Source organism: Tamandua tetradactyla, chromosome X (genome assembly GCF_023851605.1).
Source record: "Tamandua tetradactyla isolate mTamTet1 chromosome X, mTamTet1.pri, whole genome shotgun sequence".
Lineage (NCBI taxonomy): Eukaryota > Metazoa > Chordata > Mammalia > Pilosa > Myrmecophagidae > Tamandua > Tamandua tetradactyla.
Window position 1 is genome coordinate 7,425,028 of NC_135353.1, and position 7,638 is coordinate 7,432,665.

The following is a 7,638-nucleotide window of genomic DNA, read 5'->3' on the forward strand; positions in this document are numbered from 1 at the left end:
GGAATTTGCTGTTTAGGAGCTCATGGAGGGCATTATCTGGGTGTTTTGACAGGGATTTAAAAGGTCCATCTGGAGAATGGTATGTTATACAGCAGGCAACCGCAAATGACCCCATGCCTATTACAAGGATTTATTCTTAATATTTTATTCACCTTTATTGCATATCAAGTACTCTGCCCTAACTCAGTGGCTGACACATTATGAGAAATCAGAAAAATTATTCAACTCATGGTTTATTATTACTCTAAAAACCAAGGAAGTAGAATAGTGATTTTAGCTCTCAGTTTGTAAGCAGCCAATATGTAAAAGTTAATATTAAAGGGCTATACTTTTCTTAGCCAAGTAGCTTGTATAATGCAGGAATTGACTAAATATGAAACTCAAAGATACATTGTAGTTTGGTAGAATATTATCAATTACTTCTGGCTTAGGGCCCATTGGTTCAATAAGGTTCCATTTGTTTTCCAAAATGGCTTAGCTTAGGAAGCTTATAAAATTCAGATTTTTGAGCTAATTGGCAAATCTCCTCTACATACTGCTCTTAGAATAGTGTTTGCATTTATCAGATTGTTCAGTGAAAATTAGAAATGATTATGTGTCAATTGCTCCTAAGATCAAAGCAAAGCAAATCAAAGCAAATAAACAAAATAAAGCCATGTTCTTCACCATACATTAAAAATAAGGCCACAGGGCTTTGCAACGGTGACTCAGTAGGCAGAATTCTCGCCTGCCATGCTGGAGACCTGGGTCCAATTCCCAGTGCCTGCCCATGTGAAAAAAAGAAGGGGGAGGCACAGATTTATTGCTAGTGGGCTGTGAGTTAGCTTCTTGCAACACTCATGCCTTTCTGCCCCATTAGCAAGGTGATGGGGAGCCTCTTACACAAAGAAATTGTGCAGATTTACAGATTTAACCTGTGATCATGAAAGACCCTCTTGTCCCTTGCCAAGTGTACTGCAGCATACGTCCCTGGTCTCATAAACTCCATATTGAAAAATCCTGAGCTAGAATATAAGCCATGGAATCCATCTTCATTTCTGAATAGCAAATATTGTATTACTTCCTTATACTTTTTGTCTGCATGATCTTAAAGTTTGTATGATGGCTAACTCAGTTCGAAGAGGATTAACTTCAAATTTGTTGTATAAAAACACTGTACTAGAGAGAAAGGATTCAAAGGGAAGAAAGGACATGGTCACTGTCTTTAACAAAGTATATATCATGGTGGTTTTTGGTAATTTTTAAAGAAAAAACTTATTTTACCCACAGCTCTTCCAATAAAAAACTGTGTGTAAATATTAATGCTGAGAAATATTCAGAAGAATTATTGATAGAGGTCAGAACATCATACTTCCCAATTCATGTACTTACAAAATGCCATAAATTTGGCCACAAATGCTTCCAAGTAACAATTGGCTTTGCTCCTTAGGTGTAGATGGTGTTTACAGTAAGGTGTTTTCTGGGCTATTTCCCCTTTCAGTTGTCCATCACAACTATGTAAAAGTTATGAAAGTGGGCCTTTCATAATTCTCTTAGGAGATATACAATGAGATGAAAAGCTCATGGAGTCTTCCACAAACTTCAAGGAACCTTGGTGGAGCCTGCTAACTGATAATAGCATTAGCAGTCTCCTCAGACAGACATCCCAAGAAATCTCTGATTTCTTGATCTGCGGCTAAAGGATGCTGTTGCACTTTGAAGACTTCTCATATAAGTAGGCTTTTTCTGATATTTCGGAAGGACTTCTCTACAAGTCACTGAGCCAGTTGTGAAGGAAAATTCAGACCTTTCTTCTTGCACACAGTAGATGTCACATGGCAAATGTCTTCAGTGCCGGAAGCAGTCATATGAACTGCCAGGCACCTACTTATGAATAGGTAGTATCATTTTCGATGTATAATTGCAGCACAAGGTCAATCTGCAGGCGAACATTTATTTTTCTATGGTTCTGCACAGGGCTTGTTGTGCATCTTTGGTGAATTTGTCAATTTCTGTCAATAAAACCACTTTAAAATCTCTTTGAGAGTTTGTTTCAAGTTGCTGTGATTGCACCACTGATTTCAACATCACTGAGATTAACGTAAAGGTGCTAATTACTAGAAATGGTAATAATTTCAATTTTATTTTTAGATGGAGTTGTTATGGTGTGATGTTCAATTCTCAATTTTCCCCTCCAACACTGACGTTCATGTAGAATACACATTATTCTTGTTTTTCTCCAGCACCTGATGGTCCATATACTAGCAGGTGAGGGAAGTTACCACATTCACCAGGTTGCTCAGCTGGGCACAATCTACCTGAACTGGGCTGAAGAGTGTCCCCCACCTGCAAATTCAATCCCTCCCAGAACCTTAGAATGTGTCCTTATTTGTATATGTGGTACTTTCCTGTGTACTTATTTAATTTAACATGAAGTCATACTGGATTAAGGTGGACCCTAAAGACAGTATGACTGGTGTACTTATAAGAAGAGAGAAATTTAAACACAAAAACAGGTACAGAGTAAAGACAGGCATGTGATGATAAAGGCACGGATTGGGGTTATTCTGCCACAAGCCAAGGAACTGGGGCCACCAGATGCTGGAAGAGACAAGGGAGGATCCATCCCAAGAGACTTCGAAGGCTGATGACCCTGCCAACATTTTTATCTTGGATTTCTAGACTCCAGAAATTTATGATGATAAATTTATGTTGTTTAAAGCTATCTTGTTTGTGTTACTTAGTTACTAAAGCTCTACACAATCCAATGCTGCACAGCATTCCATAATGGCTGGAGAAGCCATTCAGGATCTTAAGGACTTTGTAGAGATTGGCCACTGGGCAATGACAGAGACAGTAAGACCACCTAACAGGTGAAAGAGTGCCCCTCTGTAGCACCAGAGAACCTGAGACCTTTAGGGCTAACCTCAATGATGGGGATAAAGATAACACCACTGATGCATTATTTACCATGCCAGGCATTGGACTACGTACATCAAGTGCACCAAAGCCTGTGAGACGAGTAGCTTTAATTCCCATTTTACGAACCTTCCATCAGCCACTTATTGAATCCTGAGATCATGCACTACTCAGTGGTGAGATTAGGATTTGAGGATCTAATAAACACTCACATGGCACTCATGAGTCAGGCCCTTTCCACATGCTTTGTAAATGTGACCTCACTTAGTCCTCAAAACTACCCCATGAGGTAAGAGCAATTACATCCTTATTTTACAGATGCAAGACCAGAAGTACAGAGATGTCAGTATCTTATCCAAGGTCACAAAGCTAGGAGTTAGTAATTAAGGCTAGGATAAATATCTTGCCTGGCTGGGTCCAGAGACCCTGCTCTCAAGCATGCACTTTTATGCCTTGTTTAAACCTCTGTCTGGTTAAACTATTCATTCTCAGAAACAAACATGTTTTTAATTTCCCATTTTTGTTGTCCATATACTTTGGCTCTTCCAGAACCATACAGAACAAAACTCCCTAATGTGGCCATACTCCCTATTAGATCATGTACCCTTCAGGGCAAGGGTCACATGTCATTCTCCATATTCTTGGTTCCCACCACAGGGCTTGGCATCCTGAAGGAAATTATGACATACTTGTTAAATAATATTTTATACAAAACTCACACAAACTTATTAGATTAACTTTATTAATTAACTTTAACAAAGAGGGTCACCAAAGCATGTGACATATCTCAAAATATCTGTAGCAGAGATGATTAATAGTCAACAGTAGAAATAACTAGTCTATTATATGTGTATAATTTATAAAAGTCACATTTTTCATAAAAATCAGCTTAATACTGGAAAAGAAAAAATGATGGTTAGAGGGAGAGCTCCTCATGAAGTGAGCAATTTTGACCAGTATATCCAAAGTTCTGGAAGGACAGCCGGGGCATTCAGGAAGAAATCACCAACTTGGCATGATAGAAAGGCTTGCAAGGCCTACAGAATTTGGATTTGTTCCAAAAGTGCAAAACCAAGTCCTTTTCTAAAATATCCCCTCACACGGTCCAGACCCAGAATATTTTAATTCCTTTCCTAACAAGGTAAACATTCTTATTCCTCCTCAGCTAGTGTGCATGACACAAATACCTATATGCAGTGAACAGGTGTGCACTGCCCAAATTCTAAACCTCATGTGATAGGAACATTACAGGGAAGTGAGTGGGTGACACAAGTACCCAGTGATTTAGGTTCACTTTTCTTTAAGCCAAAAGGACCTAAGACTTTGTACTTGGATGGCAAATCCACCATTCCAGTGACAGAGAAATCAACCCAGTGACATGCTACCTAAGTGAAGAAACAAGCCTACATTCAAATTTCAGATGAAAATACAATTGTACATATGACCATGGATTAGAGGATTCACACTAACATCATGAAGAATCTCTGTTGGTGTTTTCAGCTCCTTGTCAAGACCTCATGCTTTCCCACGTTTGGGGTCATGATGTTGGGCAGCCATTGGCTAGAGCTGGACCTGAAAGAAAAAAGAAAACATGTATGAAGTGTATGTTTCTTACTTGACTCATCATCTCAAGAATAGTAAAGGATTGTTTTCATAGGAGAGTTTAAATGGCACCCTTCTTATGAGGCATTCATATGTACATTTCAAACTGAAAACTTTTAACCTTTCCTAAACCCAGTGGGTAAGGTGGGCAGAGAGGCAATACCTGAGAAAGCAGAGCCAATTTCTAACTCAAACAGAAGAGAAAAGAATGGAGAAGCCCAGATGTATCATGCCACTCTGCTGACTAAAACTCACTACCTAACGAATAAAGATCACATGCTTAGCCTTATTTTCAGGGACCTTTTAAGCTGAACTCAACTCCCTCACCTAAATTTCCTCCAGGCACACCACAATCCTGCTCATTATTTATCACACTGAAAAGTCTTTGTCATAATACAGGAAGTTGGATGGGGGCTGAGTTGTTCTGTTGTGTTTTGAACTGTGCGGCAATTTAGCCATCATCAGCACCAATTCTTGGATTGGTTATTCAGGAAATGATCTAAGCACTGGACTTTTCCCCTCTCCTCCTTTTCCTAATTATGCATATTAGCTCAAGGGAAAGAAGAGAGTAGCCACTGAATGCCTTCCTGTGATGGTTAATTTTATGTGTCAACTCAGACTTGCCAGTTTCCATAATCCCATAAATAAATTACTTAAAATAAATCATATATATATACACCACACAAACATATATCTTGTTGATTGTTCCTGGAGACTGTTGAATTCTTATATATCCTTGCTGATTTTCTGTCTAGTTTCTCTGTACATTGTTGTGAGAGGGATATTGAAGTTTCCAACTATAATTGTAAATTTCTTTATTGCTCCTTTCAGTTCTACCAGTTTTGCTTCACATATTTTGCATTTCTGGTCTTTTGGTACATACACATTTTGGATTCTATGTCTTGGGTAATTGACCATTTTATCATTATGTAATACTTCTCTCTCTTGTAAGTTCTTACTCTAAAGTTTACTCTATCTGCTATAAAATAACCATTTCTGCTTTTCTTCAACTAAATTTTGCATGATAGACCTTTCTCCATCCTTTTACTTTCAACCTACTTATATCATTATATTTGATGTGTGTTTCTTGTAGACCAAAATAATTTTGGGGTCATATTTTTAATGCACTCTTCCAATCTCTGTATTTTAGTTGGTATATTTAGAACATTTACATTTAAGGTAAATTGATAGATTAGGGCTTATGCTTTCCATTTTATTTTTGTTTTCTGTTATTCTGTCTGTTTTTCATTTCTCTGTTTTCTTTTTCCTGCATTCTTGTGGGTTAGTTGAATTTTTTTTTTAGAATTCCATTTTGGCTTATCTATAATTGCTTTTTATTGTATCTCTTTGTATAGCTTTGTCTACCAGTTGTCCTAGGTACCATTTTATATGCACATTACTTATTATGGATACTTTATGTTGTCAGTTTACTAAGTGCCCAAATACAGCAATTTATAAGAGTTATACCGTGGAATTTGTGGCACAATGTGTTTTGCTTTTGTATTTGTTTATACTGCAATTCATTCCAATAAATTTGGGGCAACTTCCAAATGTCTATACATTATTTTTGTGGAAGATTGATAGTATTTACACATTTGACATGGCCATCATGACCTTGTCTTCTTACAGCAATCCCAAAGAGTGTCATAGATTTGCAGAATTTCATGATTCTATAGAGCAAGTGTTAAGATGTAGCAGAGACTGCACAAAGGTAAGAAGAGGTAAGAAGAGCCATTTACCTTTTATTCCATAATAATAAAGCCCATATTTTCAGTTTCCTATGAGTTAATTTTGGTCATGTGACTACATTATGGCTAATGAAATGTAGGTGGAAATGTCATGGGAAAGCCTCAAGAAGCTTTCTTGAAAGAACCCCTGGTAGATGACATTTCCCCACTTCTTCATTCCTTTCTCATCCCTGTTGGCTGGAATTCTTACAAGATGGTTTGAGCTAGAGCAGCATCTAGGACCATGAGAGAACCTTGGAAATGCAACCCATGCATGATTGGAAAAAATAAACTAGAAGGAGCCTGGGTTCTTAAGCACTTTGTAGAACAGAGCCACCAGTTCAGTCCTGAATTGCCTACCTCTGAACTGTTACAAATGAGAGAAATAACCTTTCATACTTTTCTATATTGCAGAACCTAATTTTGTGTTTTACTGTAGGAGGTTCTAAAGTTAAGGATGGAGAAAATGATGATGGTGATGATGATGACTATGGAGGGGAGAATTCCAACCAGATATTTGATAGTCTCCTTTCAGAAGGTTCCTCCTCATTTTTAAATTAAACTCCCTTTGACTTATACTTTGCTTGTCTCTGATACAGTCATTGCTCACATGGAGTTTCCAATCCATGATAGGGCAGGAGTCTCTTCAGTGATATGTGTCTCCATATAAAGTTAATGCTTGTTGATAGAGCTGAAGGGAAGTAATTAAAGGGCACATATTCAAAGAGCGAGTGAAAATCATCTGCTGATCTTTGACAGCTATAGTGTCAAGAGTAACATCACCTTCCTAAATACATGGGTTCTTCATCACCCATCATGTTTGTAACTTTCCTTGAATATGCACCAACAGAGGGTAGTTGATCAACACCTTATGGAAGATAATACCTGTGTAGTTAGGTTGAAGTTCTGAACTCACTGACCTGCTCTGGAGATCCAAATTCCATTGTTTGATGGTGAAAGGTATGAGTTTGTTGTTCAAGAGGGATTAGAAGAAGGAAGAATCACAAAGTCCGTCTCAAATCGCAAGGCTTGAACATTTGGTTGCGGTTGTTCTGGTGCTGTTCTTTAAGCTGTATTGGGATAAAGAGGAAAAGGCAGCTATGGTCTGGATACTTAGGCAAGTCTCTGCTTTTGCATACTGACTCTCACATAAAATCTAGTTGATATGCCATGAACTTTAGGTAGGTACTCTCAGTGGGCAAGTGACCTCAATAAATGAGAACACAAACCAGAGGCCTCTACAGAGATTGAACTTTCAAGTGGAGCTTCATGAGATATAAATAGGCCACCATTTGACTTCTTCCTATGAGCCAGGCCCTTGGTTAGTCACCTGCGTGTGTCAAGGAGTCAAATGGGAGGAAGGGAAAATCAGGGTGGCAAGGTAAGCAGAAACCAGGCTGAGCAAGGTGTG

The 7,638-nt window shown here is 38.2% G+C and overlaps 1 pseudogene; it reads right to left on the minus strand.

Annotated features, from left to right (window-relative positions):
- Positions 1-1,345: 1,345 nt before the first annotated feature.
- On the minus strand, positions 1,346-3,018 carry LOC143671672 (replication factor C subunit 3 pseudogene; annotated as a pseudogene).
- Between the last annotated feature and the right edge of the window lie 4,620 nt (positions 3,019-7,638).